This window comes from Sturnira hondurensis, unplaced genomic scaffold (genome assembly GCF_014824575.4).
Source record: "Sturnira hondurensis isolate 20B ecotype Veracruz unplaced genomic scaffold, ASM1482457v3 Scaffold0004322, whole genome shotgun sequence".
NCBI classification, from domain to species: domain Eukaryota; kingdom Metazoa; phylum Chordata; class Mammalia; order Chiroptera; family Phyllostomidae; genus Sturnira; species Sturnira hondurensis.
In genome coordinates this window covers 1650798-1672052 of record NW_028076953.1, presented here as the reverse complement: position 1 = coordinate 1672052, position 21255 = coordinate 1650798, and the positions used below count along the sequence as shown (strand labels likewise).

The window sequence follows — 21255 nt, the reverse complement described above, 5'->3', positions numbered from 1 at the left end:
ACCAGAGATGTAGTGTTGCAAAGGGTGAAACAAATCAAAGGCTGTAAAGGAACCAGGACAGGAGAGGGCGAGGTCTGCAGCATCCTGAGAACAGGAGCCCAGTGTACACGGACTTCTCACTGTTGGAGTCTGTGCTCCCTGGGCTCCTCACTGAGACCCCTCTCTCCAGCGCTCTTTCAGAGGGTGGCTGGGGAAGCACCTCTGTTGTGTCTGTGCGCTCTGCTTTTTTCTAGTTGTCAGAATCTCTTCTAAGAAGGTCTGAATTTGATCAGGACCACAAGATGATTATGTTCTCACCACTAGTAGATTGTGAACTAAATGTATCATGTTGGCAGCAAGATCAATATCCTTCCCTCTTTTTTTAATGGAAGTTCCCTTCAGCAGAGGCCATTAATAGCCATTCTGTCCATAACTCGGTATGGAGTTTTCTTGACTTGTCTAGTGCACAAAATAAGCTCCAACCCATTGTAAATTTGGTTCAAGGAGAAACAGCCCTTGTTGTTTCTAAAGAATGCCTTGAATAATGTTTGAAAGCTTTGAAATGATCAACTATGGAGAAGAGTGTTTTAAAAACACAAATACATAGTGATTTTCCCTAACACACACCTAAAGTACCAATTTCTTTGTTATTTTCAAGCCTTTCTTTCTTTCTGTTATAAAACAAATCAAAAGAGGTAAGCAGAAGCAGTCAAATAATTTATCACAATTTCATACATCAGGACTCTTTGAGAGCTAATATATTTTGGTTTAATGCCAAGTTCCTTTTTGTTTTTCTTTCTATGAATTTGTTTATAATAATTAAACATTCTAAATATTTTCTTTCCAAAGTTCCACTCCTCAATTATCTTTCTAATAGTGTTTTAGGCCCTAATTTAGCTAATAGGCAATGTTAACTCTCACTTTATTTAATATGCAAGGCTTGGTTTTAAAGCCTGGATGAACTAATAGGGGTCATTTAAGGAAAACACCAAAGAAATGGTCTTCTTCTCACACACACACAGAGATTTTGAAACACCATAGTCAGTAAATACAAGCAATCCCTGAAACTTTTCTCTCTTGTGTTATCAGAGTCCAAGACAATTGATGACATTACATTGGTCGTTCATTTTAGATTCGTAGAGCCCACAAAAATCAATAGTTTTCCATTATCAGGTCCAGCTGGGTCACTAGTCTGTCAATGAGCTGTTACCATTGCTGTACAGGGGTGAGCCTGCCCAGTCAATTGCTGCTGACAAGAGGAAAACATGCTGACAGCCACGGGAACAAGTCAGAACACAGATTTGCACTTCACTTTGCTGTCCAAAGAGACTCAGAGCAAGGCCATTTTCAAGACACAAGGCGTAGTCTGAGGGAAACCTGCGGTGGGGGCAACTCCCACTTTCAGAGCACAAGCACTGAAGGGCCTGTCCTGGCTCCAGCCGACCATCTCCCCGAGAGACGGTCTGCAGTCAACGCTTTGTCAACCTTTAAGTCCCTGAAACCCTCTTCTATCCCACACTGTACCTGGAGGAGGAGGAAGGAAGTCCACTTTTACTGCTACCAACACGGATGTAACTATACATACCTTAGAGAATATAAAAACTTAAAAGGAGGTAAGTAGGCCAAAGGCACCAAACACGAACAAATGTGACCGCTCGTGTTGCAAACAAATGTTGATGGAAGGACAGAGATCCTCTGGTGTGGGTGTACAGGCTGTTCCCTTGTTGCCTCATTGTTTATAACATTATCTGTACTGTTATCTCACCTTCCGATATTTTACTAAACCAAGCGTCCTGCATTGGTCCCTCATCTACACTTACGCTAGACAATGTGGGGAACTGAGTTCTAGTCTTTCCCTGCTCAAAATTAGGAGGCATCGAGTGGTGAGCTTGGACAAGTCTCTTAACTCCTCCCCCCCCAATAATAATTCGGAGACATGCTTGCCTTGCCTATTATGTTGCAGGTTGTTATGAGATTCAAAATGAGATCATTGCAGAGCTCTATTCAAATAAATGACTCTCTATGTGCATGTATGTGTGTGTCTTGATCTCTTCTTTATGTGAATATGTGAAAATCTATCATGTATTCCATGGCAATGAAAGCCAGAATGTAGAGGACAGCTCTGAAGTCTTAATGGGGTTTGTGGCTCCCTTGTCTGTAGAGAAGAGGACTGAGATGCCAGCAAAGAAGACACACATGTCCGGGTTCTTGCACGCCGAGGGACTGTCTTCCATAGCACCGTGTGTATGTGTGTGTGTGTGTGTGTGTGTGTGTGTGTGTGTGCGCGTGCGCGCGCGTGCGTGGGCGCTCTGGTCTCCTCATGCTGGTTTCATTTCAGACATCAAACTTCAGAGCTCAAAAGACAAATATTTTTAATTTGTTTCAATATTATGATTTTTAATGTTTCACTTTTATTAACATCTTTCAAGTATTAAATTCAAGTCCTTTTTTTTAATGCCTCCAGTCTTGGGTTTGATTCTTTTGGAAGCCAACATTCACTCGTGTTCCATCATCAAACAAAACTGATAATCAACTCTTACTGGAAGCCCACTAGCTAGGGGTTTTCTTCTTCTTTTTTTCTTATTACACCACCAAAAAAATCATTTTCTTTAAATGAATAAAATAAAAGTAGTTTTAACAAGAGCAAATTTGCTAGTAATTAGATGAACCAGTCATGTCTTCCAGCACTTAGAAGCATGAAATTCATCAGAACTCTCATAGCATTAATTAAAAAGAATTTATGTTTTTAAAATAAAATGCTTCATGTTTTAGTTCCTTTATTGCTTCACCAAATGTGATTATGTGGGGGCTGAAGGGAATTCAGGTTAATATGTTGACACACTTAACAATGCAGGGTCATGTTGCACAATACGCTTCACTGGTTTAGCTCAGTACACCCCCTGACAAGCCCTAATCATCCCCTGCCCTAAAGGCAGAGGGAAAGAGAGGATTTTAATTACTGCTCTGTATGCAAGTTTGCCAGCATTAAATTGAGACATAATTAGGCCTCTGAATTTTAATAATTGTCCTAGCTAATTGGGCAGACAAGTACGTTATGCAGCATGGCGTGATTAGATAATTAGTATTTCCAAATGACAAAATTGGGCTCTTGATTACAAATTCTACATGAATGGGGGAAAAGGTAGCAAGCAGATCTTTACAAGTCTATTAAGGGAGAGTTTAGCAATGTTGATAATTTAAAGTCCATTAGGAAGCAACATTTCATTCTTAGAGCTGGGGGTCTGGGACAAGGGCCTCTGGCCAACTCTGGCTCTGACTTAAGGTTCCTCCCCAGGGTGCTCTGCTTTCTTTGAGGTCTGCTGCCTCTGTCCTACCTCCTTCCCCCAAGCTTAGCAGTCACCACTGACCTTGGGTAAAGCCCCTTTGGCTAGACACCAGATGGCAGGTGATAACTCTGAAAAAGAAATCAAAAGATGTAGGGAGGCTAGAACAGAAAAGGGGTGATCTACCCTGGTTGTGGGTTTAAGTGTCTACTGTGTTTTTCCTTTGCAAACAGCTGTTCTTTCATTTCTTCTCCTAGAATTCACCACTTTCATTGTACAATCAGTCCTACTAAAACCTTTTTGGTGGAAACTCTTAAATACAAATCTTAAATTTGCGCCCTGGCTGGGTTGCTCAATTGATTGGAATGTCATCGTGTTCCCCCCCAAAACTTGTGGGATTGATTCCCAGGTAGGGCACATACCTAGGTTGTGGGTATGTATGGGAGGCAACCAATCAATGTTTCTCACATCCATGTTTCTCTCTCTCCTGCCACCCTCTCTCCCCCGCTCTCTCAGCTCCCCCCTTTCCCTCTCTCTAAAGTCAGTAAACATTCTTTTAGAATGGAAGGACAGATAAAGTGCTTCTCAGATAAGGACAAGTTCAAGGAGTTCATCATCACCAAGCCCTTATTATATGAAATGTTAAAGGGACTTATCTAAGAAAGAGAAGGTAAAAATATCAACAGTGAAAGGACAGCAAACTCACAGTTATTAACAACCATACCTAAAACAAAAGCAAACTAAGCAGATAGCTAGATCCGGAGCAGAACCATAGAAATGGAGATCACATGGAGGGTTAGCAACAAGGGAGTGGGAGGAGGAGGAGGGGAGAAGGTACAGAGACTAAGTAGCACAGACGGTAGGTAGAAAATAGACAGGGGGGAGGACAAGAATAGTAGGGGAAATACAGAATCTAAAGAACTTGTGACACATGGACGTGAACTAAAAGGGGGAAATAGGGAGAGTGGGTGTGCAGGGTGGAGGGGAATGAAGGGTGCAAATGGAACAACTGTAATGGCATAATCAATAAAACATATTAAAAAATAAATAAAGTCAATAAACAGCCTTGGCCATTGTGGCTCAGTTCGTTGGGGCATCATCCCATAGACCAAAATGTTGTGGGTTCAATTCCTGGTTAGGGCACATACCCAGGTTGTGGGTTGGATCCCAGTCCATGTGCTTACAAGAAGGCAACCAATTAATGTTTCTCTCTCTCTCACTCTCCCTTTCTCTCTCTCACTAAAAAGCAATGAAAAAATGTTCTTGGGTAAGGATAAAACAAAAATAAAAAATAAAATCAATAAACATATCCTTGGGTGAGAATTTTTTTAATCTTAACTTTTGTAGTATTATGTTATTGGGGTGAAGAGCATGAGCATTTGAGATTGACCTGGGTTTGAGATCATCATTTAATAGGAGTGTGACCATTGCTAAGTTACTTAGTCTTGCCAAAGCTCAGTTTTCTTATTGACAAAATGAGTAACTTTCCCCATAAGATTATTGATAGGATTAAATCTAGTGATGCAAATATTTTAAAGCACAGTGCTGGCACAAAGTGCTCAATAGATATTGGCTATTAAATGCAAATTAAGTCAATACTGTTAGAAGGTACAGGGTGAAGGTGCTGTGCCTGGTTCTTTGCTATTCCAGTATACTCAAATGAGGCAAGCATGCGCAGCCCCTGTTTATGCCGTGGGAGGCTCAATGGCCATTGCTGCCCCTTCAATTCAAATACCCCAACAGATTTCCTTTCTCTCCATTCTTTTTCTCCCTTCTGTGCAGAAATCATGGGGGCAGTGAACCTAAGATATGTGTAGCATAAACTCTGCATCTTACCTCCCCCCCACACACACATCTTGTGATTCACTCTCCACAAATATCACTTTATTGCTCACAGAGGCAAACTTCTGGCTGCTAAACTTTTCTCACAATCAATAATCAGTAGGCTGGGCTCTAGAGCCACACTTTTCAGGCAAAAGGAATATGACGACCTATCTAAAAATGATTTATAGGTGGCTAGTGGATGACAATGTAATGATAGTTTTTTAGAGGAAACTCAGAAGTTCTGGATATATATTCATGACCATTGAGGATGACTATAAGGAATATAACAATGTCTCCATAGCTTGGTCCAGTCAAGACAGCCCAGACTGAGAGAGAATTTCTAAGGACTTTCTCAAAACTTGGTGCCATCTCATTTATGAAAGACGGAAGCATTCTGGCAGAGATTCCAATTCAGAATGCACAGTTCTCTCTGTGGGTAAACTTTATATGACCCTGGCATAATCTCTACAGTACAGTACATAACACCTAAATAGCAGAGAGAAGAGGGCAACACCCTGAGACTCATGAAGAAAAGAAATTCCAGATTGAGTATAGAATGCAAATATTTAACTAGAAGCTTAGAACCAGAGTAAGATATTATTTTCCAGGATAGGAATGAAAACAGTCAAAATGAGTGATCCTCATGCTTGATTGGTATTTACACAATAAGTAAATCTCTCCTCCTGGGGCTGCTAGTCTGTCTCCCTGTTGCTCATAGGTACGCTGCTTGTGGGGTCATTTGAGAGTCAAAGACAGTCGGAGAGCTGGAACTACCTCCCCTGGCCAGAGGGTGGGAGAAGTAATAACTGTCATAGGGATTTTTCCCCTGGCACACAATGCTGTAGCTGTTCTCTCGCACTTTTTGAGGAACTGCATTTATGACTGATCACTCAACACCTTGTTGGTTCTGATTGCAGAAAACACACCTTATAAATATATGATAACCATCCTGTAATACAGAGTGTGACAATTTACTTCACAGTGCGTTTCGGGCTGCTAATTGATCGTTTCAGTCCAAGGATGATTTGGAATAAATTATAGCCGTCAAAAGTATGTCACAGCTCATTCTGGTGGAAGGATCTCCTCGTCGCTCGGAGTTCGTTTCGCAGAGAGGCGATTGCACCCCGCGGGCAGAGAGGAGGGGAGGGAGCAGGCAGGAGGAAAGGCGGCCGGGGGGCGGGGCCGGGGCGGGGCCACCGGCAACAGGCCCAGGGCTGCAGATCCCCGGCCGGACGGTAGAGGCCTCCCTTCCGGGGTGGCGGCCCGGGCGCTACCCGCTGGGTCTCCGCTTCTCCGTGCGAGCCCTCGCGTCCTTACCAGAGAGGTCCCCGCGCGGCCCGGCCCAGTGTGAGTATTCCCCACCTGCTCTCCTCCCCACGCAGGTGGCAGCGCCCGTTCTTTTGAGGTGAGAGTCTCTCAATGGCGTGGAGCCCTGCTTAGGGCCGGAGGTGCTCGCGTGCGTGGGATCTCACCGCGCTCTTGAGACTGCCCCTCAGCTGGGCTTCCCCGCGGGAGCGCACGTGGCACCGGGGCGCGCCGCCCTGGAAGCACCGGGAGCGAGGGAAGTGAGGCGTGGGGCGCCGCGTGCCCATTAGGGGTTTTGTGTGCAGTCGGGGCCCGCGGTTCGAGTTCCTGTGGTTCTCACGCCGTAAGTGGGGAGGCTTGTGGAGACGGCCTCGGACCGAGCTTCGCCCGCCGCCAACCCCGAAGGAGGGCGAGGGGAGGGCGAGGGGCGGGCGGGCGGCGCCGCCGCGCGCCGCGGGAGCCTCCCAGGCGCCGGGTCTCCCGGGCGGCGGGTCGCGCGTGTGGAACGTGGGGAGTGCGGCCGTCTGACGGCGGTGACCGGAAGGACGCTCCGGAGCTGGGAGCGCTTCGCGGGGCGGAGCCCGCGGACCCAACCCCGCCCCACCCCCCAGTCTAGTTCGTTCCCCCAGCCTGGCTCGGGCGGTCGCCCCTCCAGCCCCTCGCCTCCGTCTCATTTTCCAGCAAAATGGGCGCCGTTTTGTGATGTTCACGGGAAAAAGAGACCCAGAGGTCTATTCCTAGATGGGATTCGAATTTGAACATGAATATGTGTGCGTGTGTATACACGCATATACACTTTTTTCCTGCTTTTGTCTCGGGCAATTGCCTGTCGGGCCTCCTCATGCCCCCGACCCCCGTGGGACCTCCCGGCATCTTTCATTCTCTTCCTAAGTCAAAGCATGAGAAGGGTTCCGCTCACACGTAGCATGCCCTCCTGTCACCTGTGCACAAAGTCAGGCTTCCACGGTGTGAGTTTTTGAGCCCTCTGTCACGCTGATACATCGTGTCCATCTAGGGCACGAATGTTTCCATGCAGGCGATTTGGACAGCAATCATCATACCGAACTATTATGAAGTGGAATGTCAGTGCGTTCTGGAGGATGGATAATATAGAAGCCAGTTCTTGACGCGCTATCTTAGGAGACATCTAAGACCTTCCGTCAGAGGCATTTTAAATTCACACGCCAAAAATATTTTGTGCTAGGTGACATCTTTCAGATGTGCTCAAAGTGGTAGCATTTATTGTTTCGAAGGTATTTATCAGTATTCACAAAAGTCCCCATAGGAAGGAGGAGAGTTTTTTCTTATTCATGTTCTGTCGTACAAACTGAGGAACAGAAATGTTATGTGACCTACCAAACAGTCCACAGTAGTCAGTGAGAGAGTTCTATCTATGAAACCAAACATCTTCTAGAACTGAAACAACTGGAAAAGTGAGGAGATAGAGGGATAGAGGTACCTCTATTGTGCAAGATAGTCATCTGTTACTTTAAATGAGAGACCATATGCTTTTAGCACAAGTGCTGGATGTATGAAAAGATCAGTTTATCTCAGGGATGGAAGTCAGTTAAATTTTCTGTAAAACTCCAGTCTTAATGATTACTACTTACTAATGGGTATTAAGGACTAATTGTATCAGGAGTCACTTGATTAGGTTCAGAAGTGATTAGGTTCAGAAGTATGGGTAAGGCCCTAATGAATGAATTCTGAAATCTAAAGTAATCCAAAGCTAAGCACATGCTTTAGACTTGATATTATATGATAGTTACAAGTTATATTTACATAGACCAAATCCTTTGGGAGTTAATTTTTCAATGTACTCCATATGTGTTGGCCAACATATGGTTTTCTTTTCCTTCATTCATTAATTCAATAAGTACTTATTCATAACCTATTATGGGTCCTCCACTTCACTTTGACATTGAACATGATCCCTATAGGCATTTAGTAAATAATTGTTAAAATGTAACTAAAACAAGAAACTCAAGAAATATTATTATGAAAGAGTTAAAAACTGTGGCCTTTCATTTATACAAATGGAAAGTTGTATTGGCTGCTCCTTCAATAGGGAAGAAAATAAATTGGAAGCCAGGAAGTTTCCTCCACCCTGTGCACTACTTATAGTACCATGTTCCCCACCCCCCCTTAAAACTTTCAAAGCAAAGCTTTAGAGGAATTGCATGATTGAAGCAATTTATGACATTCTTTTAATTATTTTAGAATGCAAACTTTTCTTTGAAAGGTTTTACTCTTTACATGGTGTGCTGGACTCTGGTTTTATGTGAGTGAAAACACTATATTTTTAATTAAAATCAAAACTACATATTCTTTCCGACCCTCATCCTGAAGTAAGAATTGCCTACGATTAAATCAAGCAGCCCTGGCTGGCGTAGCTCAGTGGATTGAGCTCGGGCCTGCGAACCAGACGATCGCAGTTCGATTCCCAGTCAGGTCACACGCCTGGGTTGCAGGCTGATTCCTTGCAGGCTAACTACCAGCAGGGGACGCACAAAAGGCAACCATACATTGATGTTTCTCTCTCTCTCTCCTTTCCCTCTAAAGATAAATAAATAAATAGAATATTTTAAAAAAAATCAAGCAAACAGACATCTCAAGTAGTTAGTTACAGGTGCACCTGGTTAAAGTTCATTGTTTTAATGAAAACAGAAAAACATCCCATGTTTATCTCAATTATTTTTAGTTTTAATTTCTTCTAGGAAAATGCTTGAAATCATTCACAACAATGCCAAGATCTTTGAATTAAGACATTTTTGTATGAAATCTGTAAGATGTATTTGAAGAATGTAAAATTTTGTGGAGTGTAATAACAGAAGCCAAGATGTTAATAATTTTATCCTTAACCCTCATATTGTGCTATAGGGCTGAAACTATATAACCAAGATACAACTATAACTAATAGTCAACTATAACAGAACTTACCCATTTTAATAACTGTATTTTAACAACTATACCAGAACTTACCAGAATGTACTTACACATACATTTCAATGTGTCCTTATCCAATGTGTCATCTTGGAAGGCTGTCACTTACTGCATGCTGCTTCTATTGCTGCCATTGCTCAAACCTATTTTTTAGCTCTTCTTTGGGTAGTTTTCAGAACACACAGCACATCTTGTTAAAAAGCCTTGTAGATGGTAAGTCGTCTTTCTTTAAAGACCTTCAGGGCCCTGAAGAGTAAGGTGGATGATCAATGCAGAGTAATATAATTTGGGGTCAAAACAATCAGAAGGACAATTAGATGACCATCTTGAGTAGCTTTTAAACTAAAGTCATTATACAAACAGTTTGATTAATGGCAGTACCACTGGAATAAAATTACCGATGGACAGCTTTAAGAAAAGTACTCATTTGAAGTTATACATTCTTTGATCATCAATGAATTATTAATTTATATGGTCACATCTTTGTATAGGACATTAGTATGCACTATAGATAGTTTACTTCAGAAAGTTATATTGTCAATAATTTTATTAATCTTGATTTTATGAGAGTTCGCCTTTCTACTGTGATTACAAGCTAAGTTGTAAATATGGAATTGGGTAGGAAAAATTAAGCTGTCATGGGCTTAAATCAGGATTCAGGTGTGTCCAACCTGCAGCCTACAGGCTGCATACTTCATGCAGCTAAGGATGGCTGTGAATGTGGTCCAACACAAAATGGTAAATTTACTTAAACCATCATGAGATTTTTTTGTGATTACATGTTGCAATGTATTTAATGTGTGGCCCAAGACAACTATTCTTCTCCCAGTTAAGCCCAGAGATGCCAAAAGGTTGGACACTCCTGCATATAGTTCTACAGAATTAGTGCTCCATAGTCTTTGAAATATAAGAGCATCATACTCAATTAAGAAATCAGGCTTAACCTGTATTTTACTTAGTGAGCAAAGCATTTAGCTATTACTAAAAAATTCAGTAATTCTTAGACTGTAGATAAGTGTAACCTGTAGCTTGAAACACCTGCCATTTTTAGTAGTTGGTTGTAAATATCTGTCCTAAAGTAGATGTGTAGTAGAACCATTGTGTACTGCTGTAAATTAATAATATGCTACCTACTATTCAAAATACAGAATCATGAAACTCCTCACCCAGTGAATCTAAACTTTTACTATATTTAAGACTAGAATATGGGAGAGGAGATAGAAAGACACTCAGGGAAAAGAGAGCAGGAGAGGGAGAAAGGTAGGTCGTGGGGTTTTTGAATCGTAATTAGTTGGATTCATTTGGGGCAAGACTTTACAAAAGCTTTCCAGAAACTATCAGCAAACAATTTATAGTATTTATTTATTTTTAAAAAGATTTTATTTATTTATCTTTAGAGAGGAAGGGAAGGAGAGAAGGAGAGAAACATCAATGTATGGTTGCCTCTCATTCGTCCCTTGCTGGGAACCGGCCTGCAACCCAGTTATGTGCCCTGAGTGGGAATTGAACCTTGATCATTCACAGGCCCGCACTCAATCCACTGAGCTACACCAGCCAGGGCCAATTTATAGTATTTAGAAAGAATTCTAATTCAACTCCAGCTAAGACTACATGGAGAACCAGGGAAAGCAGAAAGAATGTAATTAGCTGAGTAGGAATTTTTCAAAGAATTCCTTTTCAAAGGAATTTTAGTATTGTACAGAGAGCCTTGGGATCATTAGTGATTAGCAGGGATCCAGACCATAATGATCAGGAGAGATCAAGGCCAGGAGACAAAGATGATAGACCTTACTTCAACTGAATGTTGCAAATACTGATGCACTTACAAAGGGAAGGTCAGCCTGCAGACAAAGAAATAGGGCAACAGACCCAAAGCAACAAATACGTTCCTGTCTTTTACCCCCGAGTTTGGATGAAAATTAACCAAATTTGAGTCCTTATTTTGACCATTTATTAGACTTGGAACCTTGAGTTCTGCCTGCTTTGATGAGCTTGGTTATTGCCCAGAAATTAGGGAAGGGGACCTGGTAGCCCCTGGTTACCAGGTTTACACATCTAACTAAAGGGTCAATGAACAAGGTAGACAGATCCAACTACAGATCTTTTCTAGGAAAAGACCCTGAACTGTTTGTCCATTAGGTAGACAAAACAGCTCCAAAATTTTATGTTACAAGTATAAGGGAGTATCAGGTACCCAACAAACCCTCAATATATAATGGTAATTGTGGAAAAAACAAATGACAGTGATGGTAGCCTTTCTTTGGAACTGGATAGCCTAACTGTCATGCCTGCTCATCTTCTATAGACTTAAGTACCATCCAAATATTAAATTTTGTATATAGTGCTCATAGCTTCAGGATTGGGGTGGAAAATTCTTAATATGACCCAATTAGTTGTAGTAGAAGTCAGATTAGTGTAGCTTGAAGCCCATCTCTTTCAGATAGAGAAGTTCCTGGTTTTAGACTTATAAAATTGATATGTAGATCCAGAATATAGAAAATAGGAGAAATTACCTTGAGAATTGGGAAGTATCAGTGGTAAAAAGAATCCTGGACCAGGACTAGATTCTTGGGGACTAAGAGTGGGGACTAGATTTACCTTGTACCAATTATGTTACATGAGGCAAATTCTAGGTTTCCTCATAGGCAAAATGTGTATAATAGTAACACCCAACTGGGTCATGTCAAAGGGTGGTTTTAAGCCTCATTTAAGAGTAAGTAGCCCTGGCTGGTGTGGCTCAGTGGATTGAGTGCTGGCCTGGGAAACAAAGGGTCGCCAGTTGCATTCCTAGTCAGGGCACAAGCCTGGGTTGTAGACCAGGTCCCCAGTAGGGGAGGGGCACGAAGCAACCACACATTAATGTTTCCCTCTTTTTCTCCCTCCCTCTCCTCTCTCTAAAAATAAATAAATAAGAACTTAAAAAATAAAATAAAATTGCAAACCATTCCCTATTTTTAAAAAAAGAGATGAAGTAAATGGATAGGTTTGGTTTATTAAGTGCCATGCATGTGCAGGACTTTGTGTGCCATAACACATTTTGTAGGTGAAGGAAAGAACCATAGTCCTTGAGCTGTCTAGATATTTAAGCCAAACTATAAAAGAAGATAGAAAACCCCTTTGGGAACTTGAGAGAATAGACTATTTTTGGCATGGATAACTGGAGACAAGTGAATAATTAATCATTATTTCTCCTTCTTCAAATTCATAAGAAGTACCCTGATGCCACTGCAAGAAATGTTTTTTTTTTTGGAACATTTCCTAAAAACCTGCTGGATGTAAAGAAACCTGCTAGCTTCCTTGATTCTATCAAGTCCAGATCTTCAGCACTGGTGCTGAAGGGACAATCTCTATGTGGGGAAAATTAGTCTGACTTCCAGGCCATGATACTCATATTCTCAGAAGTTATTATTTTCTTAGAGATGTATTAGTTCCATTGACATTTTCCTATCTTAGAGGAGAACAGGAAGCTGGCTGGAGTTCCACATATTGANAATGTTTTTTTTTTTGGAACATTTCCTAAAAACCTGCTGGATGTAAAGAAACCTGCTAGCTTCCTTGATTCTATCAAGTCCAGATCTTCAGCACTGGTGCTAAAGGGACAATCTCTATGTGGGGAAAATTAGTCTGACTTCCAGGCCTTGATACTCATATTCTCAGAAGTTATTATTTTCTTAGAGATGTATTAGTTCCATTGACATTTTCCTATCTTAGAGGAGAACAGGAAGCTGGCTGGAGTTCCACATATTGATTTAATTGGTCAGCTATGAACATTTTTTGCAATTGTTATTCTTCCCACAGCAGCAACCCATTTTTTTCTTTTTTTTAAAGAATTTATTTATTTATCTTTAGAGAGAAAGGGAAGGAGAGAAGGAGAGAAATATCAATGTATGGTTGCCTCCCGTGAGTCCCCTTCTGTGGACTGGCCTGCAACCCAGGCCTGTGCCCTGACTGGGAATCGAACTGCGATCCTCTGGGTCGCAGGCCCACGCTCAATCCATTGAGGTACACCAGCCAGGGCCCCATTTTTTTTCTTGATGCAGAGAGAATAAAACCTTCCCAAAACCACCTTTGCAGACCATTTAAAAAACATTAACACTTGTGTCTTTTATTTTCTCCTACTTTCCTCTGTATATTGAAAGGGTATAGAGGCTGCGATGGGAAGGGCAGTTTGCCCGCTCTGTCTCACAGAAATACCAGTACAGATGCAGACAGCATCATCGATTCCCACCAACATGGGCATGACTCCTACAGAGGATGGAATAATGGAAGGGATGACCTGGAATATTATGGCCTGGTATACGCTCATCCTTTCTTCTGTTGGGTTTCAGGATCTACCCTAGAAAAAAGTAGAAACAGTGTCCTTTGTTCAAAGTTAGGGTTAGAGAGATATTTTCTGGAGTTTTTTTGAGTGTACTCCACACAGTGACACTTCTTAAATTCACGCTGTGTGAGGCAAAATGTATTTTGAGCCAGTACCATGTATTGACCAAGGAAAGAAAGGGGGCATTCTGTTCAGACAATGTGTGTGTGAATATCAGATCTGCTACCTATTTGCTGAGTGGCTTGGGCAACTTTTTCTTCTCTGAACCTCAGCTTCTTTATTTACAAAATGGCAATAGTAATGGAATCTACTATTAAGGATTGTTGTGCATAAGGTGTGTGTTCAACAATGGGAAGTATATTATTAGGCTTTGGAGCGTGAAGGAGGAATATAAGAAAAATAAGGCAAATTCCCCACCTTCAGGTAACTAACAGTGTAGCTGGAAAAAACTGAATAAAAGAAAACTGACATGACCGTTCAGGGCAGAGAACAGGAATGCCAAGCAAGAGCTGCAGATAATGAAGAGTTCAGTATTCTGCCAAGGACTGGGATGAAAGGTTTCAAGATAGAGGTGGGAATTTCTCTCCAAGATTTATAAACTGGGTGGGATTCAGATATGTACAGTAGAGTTCAGAAGGCGTTCCAGATGGCAAAGATAAGGAGTGATTAGAACACACACACAGCAAGGGCGAGAGTGTGCCAGAGTGGAAAGCAAACCAGCATTTGAGACACACAGATAAGCATAAGATCTTATCTCTGCTGTGGGATCTTGGTTGAACAAATACCTTCACTTCTTTAGTCTTGGTTTCCTCAGTCTTAAAATGGGTAAGATCATATCATTTAATTGAAGAAATTAAATGAGATGTTTGCAATGCCTAGCATGTTGCCTGGCATCTCACAAGTGTTCGAAAACATGTAGATAATTCATGCAGTGTTTTCAGGGTATAGTGGGAGAGTTGTCTGCCTGAAGAGCTGTCTTGTGTAAGTTAATAGTGGAAAACAAACAGGAAATGGACAGTTCTGGCAGGGTAGAGAGGAGGCTTAAAGGTAATTTAAAGAGCTGGACCTGTTGCAGGCTGTCAGAGCTATCAAGTTTTTTCAGTAAAGTGGAAGTTTAGGATAGTTGCTCTCAAGGCACGCTGAAGGCTGTTTTGGAGGAAGAAACTTAATAAAGCACTAGGAAGGTAGAGATCTAGATTAGGATAGTGGCAGAGTTACCAGACCTGGCTCATGTTGTCTCTTTAACGTTTCTTTCATAAAAGGACCTGAGGACTTAGCAGAGTGGTATGAGGGAAACTGTTTTGTTTTGATTTGATTTCTTCAAAGACTCCTAATATTTAGTGTCAGTTATCCAGAATAAAATGGCTGTATTATAGATTTACAACTTTGGAAAATAGAACTCACTCAACATCCCAGGACTATAAAAAGTGGGCAGTAACTTTAATGCTAAATAAATCCGAGAACTTGCTCCAGCTTATAAGGCAGCACTTTTAAATAGCTCCTTTCCCTTTCCTGTTGGTGCAGATGGATATGTACCTATCACTAGCTTTCAGGAAGGCACAAGCACAAATCAATTATAGCTATATGGAATTTGAGGTTAGGATGGTAGTACCAACTAGCGTTGGGTTAAATGGCGAGGATGCTGCCAGGAAAGTGGTAATTTTGATAACTTTATTTGATGACATTGTGATTTCGATGAGAAAATCCTGTCCTGTCCCTGAAGTTTAGAAGTGATTTAATTAACAACACAAACCTAGGAAATAGTTATGGATACTAGCTAATTCATTTATATTGTCTCTCATTTTCTCCTTACCTCTTTTTTTTCTGTCCATAATAGTTCTGTAATGGGAGAATATACGGTAGGTACTTGTATTTTTAAAGAAAATCACACTGGTTATATAGACAACAGTTTTTAAAACGTGAGGAAATCGCAACTGCCTATTGTTCAATGGTAGGCCTTAAACATACTAAGGAAAGGATAACTGGTCTACCACTGATTTTCTGAATTTTGGTGTTCTTTCATTTGGCTGCAAGGGCAACCTGGAGCTAATAGCTCCTGGGTGTCACAGTAGTTCATTGCAGCCAAGCCGTTGCTTCCTTTGGAAGAAGGATGTGCATGCAAAGGGATTTTGCACAATGGTTGACAAACACAGGAAGGAGATAAGTGACAAAAAGGCAGGCCTTGTGAGGTTAGAGACAAAGCAAGACAGCTTACTTAGTTCTGTCTTTTCTAAGTAGGGGCAAAGACTATATTTCACTTCTCATCTCCGGAGTTTATGTAAATCATCTGCTGGGGTGAGGATGGTGGGGGAGAAAGCAAGATATTATAAGGCTGATTAAGATGCAAACATGCAGATTATATCCGGCTCCTGACACTCCTTTTCACTCTAGCCTGGAAACAGAAGATTGCAGAAGAAACCTGCTCTAAGGGAAGGAAGGGGAGAAAGCAAAAGATATCTACCCACTTTTTAATGAAAGGTTTTCTAAATATATATTATTTTTGGATTTCTGGTATCCATGCCACCCGAACTGATCATCCAAAGTAGCTACTGGCTGAAGCCCTGGCCAGAGGGTTTGGACCAGGTGCAAGTGACATTGGGCAGGGAGTCTTTAGGATGCTGCTGGCATTAATTTTGCTGAAAGACCCCCAAGACCCCCATCAGATACCAGCCCCCCCTTCCCCCTGGGTGACAGGCATTGGGTCTTGGAGAGGGCCTTAATGCAGACTTCGGCCTTATCCTCCCTCCTCAGCCTTCTGCCCCTGCAGTGGGACCCTCTCTCTTCCCCCTTTTGCAATTAAATGAATTAATTACCAGGCATTTAACTTTTTGCCAGACTCTTTCATTATGCCCAGAGTTGTTGCTGAGAGGCAAAGGGAAGTAATAACATTCGCAGTGAGGGGCAAATCCTGTTAATGAACAAATTAAAGTTCAAACAGTAATTCAAGTTCACAACCTCTCCGTGGCTCTTCTCTTTAATAAGAGTTATACATGTTACTTTCCTTGCTCTTTTCTCCTTTTTATTACTTGTTAAGCTTTTCATCAACACTGCCTGGGCATATTTGAGGCTCCCAACCTTTCAGCACCGACAAGGACTCGAGCAGTTATAATCCCATCTTAATTTGGCAACTTTTGTAAAACACATAAAGGGCCCGGGGTCACTTTTGGTCTCCAGGGCTCCCGTGACCCTATAGGCTCCCGCCCAGGACTCCGTGGGCCACTCCTCTCAGTTTGCATTCCTCTCCAGCAGTCAGGATCTACCACTCAACTTCCCGCCCTCCAGGCACAGTCATACAAGGCTGACTGCCAGTGTCTGAGCCTTTGCCTCTCCCCCTTCCCTCTTCAGTGGCCTTTTCTACCAGTTTGGTTGCAGCGCTTGGGGGAAGGGTATGCAGTGAGGAGAGGGAGGAGTCTCTGCACTAAAAGCTAGGAACCTTGAAGGGGAAAGGTTTTTGAGGTAGGAAATATGCCTGACCCCTCCCCCACTACCATTTCCAAACACTGCATGCCCAGCTGAGAGGACCACACCTGGAAAGGTGCAGGAAAACCCAAGCCTCTTAGGCTATGAGGGATTAGGGCTAGAGCCTGGCTGGAAGGAGCCTCAGGAGGCAGGAGGCATCTAGTGCCCACCTACTTCTCCTTCCCCCTCTACTTATTTATTCTTCCTCACCGTGGATTGCGTGGGGGTCTTTTCCACCTCAGTGCCTGGCTCCTCACCTCCATCCCCAAGCGTGGCTTGATATAATCACCATGACAACTGCAATCTAGGAGCATACACATAATAGAGATGAAATAGACAAAAGATTAGCATGCCATGAAAAGTACAATAAGTTTCTTATTTAGCATTTAGATAACTATCTTTCCTTCGGAGCAAGCTTCAAAGTTGAAGCCAGTTTAGACCAAGAGGATTAATTCTTTCTCCCGCATGCTTCATTGAATCTCTCATTACCAAACTTTGTCTGTATTGATGTAAGATTTGATTGAAGATTAGAGCATTTAGCAAATCTTGCTTTTCTGCATGTATCAGGTCCTTTCAAGCACGGATCGCGATGCCCAGTGGTCAATACCCTTACTTTTATCCAGTGTCTGCTTCATTTAAACTTAATCAACTCCATCAATGAACTGGAACAGGGAAACGTCCCTGCGGTAAGAATGTTGTGCTTTTGTGGGATAATTCTTTGCTCTTTCCCAATCCGTTGGCGTTAAACCTAAAATTGCACTATGATGAACTTCTTTTTTAATCAATATGATAATGACAATTGAGCCTGAACGCTCTAGTAGGACTTAGAGTAGAGCAGGATCTGGCCTCCATTACCAAAACAACTTCTGGTCCTGCGATAGTCCCCCTCCTTTTGTGTGGCTTTAATACCTTTTCTTCCCTGGCATTGAATATTGCTCAAGCTGGAAAATGATGCATCTTTGTAGGGAAGGCTCATATGTCACAGCCAGAAAGTGAAACAGACCGATTGGTTGTGTGAATTATCTGACTTGCTGCAGTGAATTATTTGCAGTGTTTCCCTACCTAGTCAACAAGTTCCTGAGGTATAGTAGAGATCAATCAAAACTGACAGCCAGGGTGTGAAGGCTTTACTGTGTAAATCTGGCGCACTCATCCTGGCCATGCCAGCCCTGGCATCTGTATATCATTTTTATACTGCTACCAGTAGAGCAATTTCAAAAGTATTTGCAAGGAAAATGCGTGTCCCCATCTGTTCCTGGAAGCATAAATGTGCCACCTTCGGAGGGTTTTCACTGGTAATCATATCTTTAATGATCAACAGACTAGTGATATATATTTTTCCATAAAATGGGGTTTTCTTTACTTTATTGTGATTGGCTAGAATAAATAGTGTTTCCATATGTTAGGGAGATAAAATATAAGATTAGCAGAGGTCGTTTGTTAGATAGTAAACAAAAGAAACAATTCATTCCAAATAATCTTTGAAAAGAAGCAACGACAAAATTAAGTTGCAATAACAGAGCATCTAAGGCTCCAGATCAGAAAACAGGCCTTGTTCCTCCCTGGAAAAAGGGCCATTTAAGAGCAGAAACTCAAGAGTGTTCTAGAGGACTCTGGTGGCTTATTCTCAGAAGCAGGGGAGGGAAGGAGCAGGATAAGGAGCCGGTAGAGCAGTACTTATTGTTCTTTTCTGTTTTAAGGTTGTATTTCCTTTCCCTTTATCCTACCTGCTCTTTGTCTGCCCTTACTGTAGTGGGCGGTATGTTTAGAAAGCAGGAAAATGCCAGCCTGCTGAGTTCTCTTCAGGCCTACAAGGTGGTGGGGATTGTTCATGTACTTTAAAAGTTGGCTTCCTCTGTTGGAGATTTTTCCTCTTCTATAGAAAAGAGTGACTTCAGAATGTGGGGCAGAATAAGGGCCTTTATGTGAAATTCCATAGCCATGCAAAAGGTGCCCGGAGATAGCCAAGACCTGCCATAAAACCCCAGGAAATGTTCTTAGTGATCTAATACCACCTGTGTAGGTTACAGTTTGCAGATACAATCAGGCCCTGACCACAATTCCACCTCCACACACACATGCATTCCCCACATTCAGCACCTAAAAGAACACATACTCCCTCCTCCCTTGTTCAGAAGCAGAAACTTACTTCCACAGATACTTTTTCCTGGTGAAGTTTGGAAGCTTCTCCGCTAGGAGCTGTCTAGAGGTTGCAACTGCCTCCTTAAGAATCTCCAATTCTGTTTTCTTTCCTGAGTTAGGAGAGAACCACCCCTCGGTTACACAAAGGACTGACGTTAGTTGCGGGCTACTTGAATCTAAAGAATGCCTTCAGCCTTTGAACTCTCCAGAGAATAAGTGAAGAGCAACTTAGATCCATTTTCTACAAGTCAAGAATTGAAATGAGAAGGTGGGGGGTTCTCTTTAAACCTTCAGAAGAGGACCGTTTAGTAGGTTAACTATTAAGCTGGTTCTTTACCCTTTACTGTATGTATTGTTATGGACTCCCCCTCACCCAACCCTTGGGATGATGAAGGGAAAGCTCTGTATTTTCTATATATCTTACTTGCCATCCCCCAACAGAATTTTTTGCTCTCTCCTAATTCCTGCTCCTCTCACTGGAGCAGGAGTGTGAGTATTAGTTTCAAAGTAGGAAATGTTGGTCTTCAGATGGGTCTTAAACAGAAAGTCTCTATTAGCAGTGAGGCTGAGGCTTAGGGATACATGACAGTGCAGCACAAAAGCAGAAGATGGCCAGGAGAAGATGGGAATACCACTGTCAAATAATTTTCTTTTAAATTTTTCTCTTGATTTTCGAAACATAGTCTTACAGGCTGGGTTGCATGTAGGCAGAGATAGACCATGTAAAATTTATAAGTAGATCACAATTTGCCTGATCTGAAACCAGATTTACCATAGTATTGCAAATCTAAGACTAAAAGAAAGGGAAGTCACACCTGGGGTTTCCACATTGTGTTGTGATACACTGCAAATCTCAGTCTTCAATGAATTTGCTTGCCACAAGGAAATTCTGGCATGTGTTACGTGAAATGTGATTGGCACTCAATCCAAAAAAATTAAATTTTCTGATTTCTATATATTTTAATTAGAAACCCATTTTGCATTGAATTTCTAGGGGTTTCTTCTTCTTTTTTTCTTTCATAAAAGTCAAAGGAAGTTTTTAAAAAACCCTCACCAATGGATTTTGTGTGGAAGGAATAAATCTGTGATGTTTGCTCCTTCCCTGTCCAGGAGGCTATTGCTGTTATAGTTGGGACGTTTCCCAATCTCTGTTTCTGTTCCCCCAGGGTCCTGTCTCACCCATGAGCTTCTGTCAGGAACACTGTTGTCCACATCAGAGTGGAAGGCATCTGCAGAGCTCCCCTTTGGGGCTCCTGTTGGTGGAGGCTCTGAACTACAAAACATGCATCCAAGGTTTCCCTAAACCCTAGAGTCATTTGCCGCACATAGTCCTTTGCTGCTTCAAAACCAGAGACCCTGTGTATGTGTATATCCACAACAGAGATAGAAGTCTTGGCAACTATAGGATACAGATGGAAAAATTTAAAGACACCCTGTGTTCAGGGTTAAAGTTACTAGCAATGGCATTGCTGTCTCTTTCCCTCCACAGTCTTACTGCCACTAAGCAACCTCATCAGTCTGGGCTTATTTCACTGGTAATGTACTTAATCCAGATAAACTACTAGACAGCTATGTGCAATAATGTCATTTGTAAACCAATTTTATGAAAACAAAAAGCCCTCCCACCTTAGAGGAAAACATTGACCCTAAATACTAATTCACATACTTAAAAACATATAGTTTAATAGAGTTAATTTGCATAAACTCATAATTGTAATATGCATAATAAGTATGTTGTAGTATTTGGTTTTTTTAGATGTCCCTTAACAAGACAGGGGTGGGTAGGCAGTACAGTGTTCTGGAAAGAAATTCAGTTTTTAAAAAATAAGCTTAAGGAAATGCCTGTTGATTAAGGAAAATAAACTCAATTGATAGTTAAGACTTGGTTTAACTATCAATTGAGATGAGGTTTTAAAATTTAGTATCAATCCTGAAATTAAATTACTGATAAAATGCTGCATGGATTTTAAAAACGCAAAGGTATTTAAAATGATCAGA

At 41.7% G+C, this 21255-nt stretch overlaps 1 long non-coding RNA gene across 1 annotated transcript in view; it reads left to right on the top strand.

The window, feature by feature from the left end:
- Positions 1 to 6323: 6323 nt before the first annotated feature.
- Positions 6324 to 21255, top strand: part of LOC118986516 (uncharacterized) — a 20035-nt gene continuing 5103 nt past the window's right edge. The window contains exon 1 of the long non-coding RNA XR_005066397.1: positions 6324 to 6434. This is a non-coding gene — a long non-coding RNA (uncharacterized LOC118986516). The remainder of the gene's footprint in view (positions 6435 to 21255) is intronic.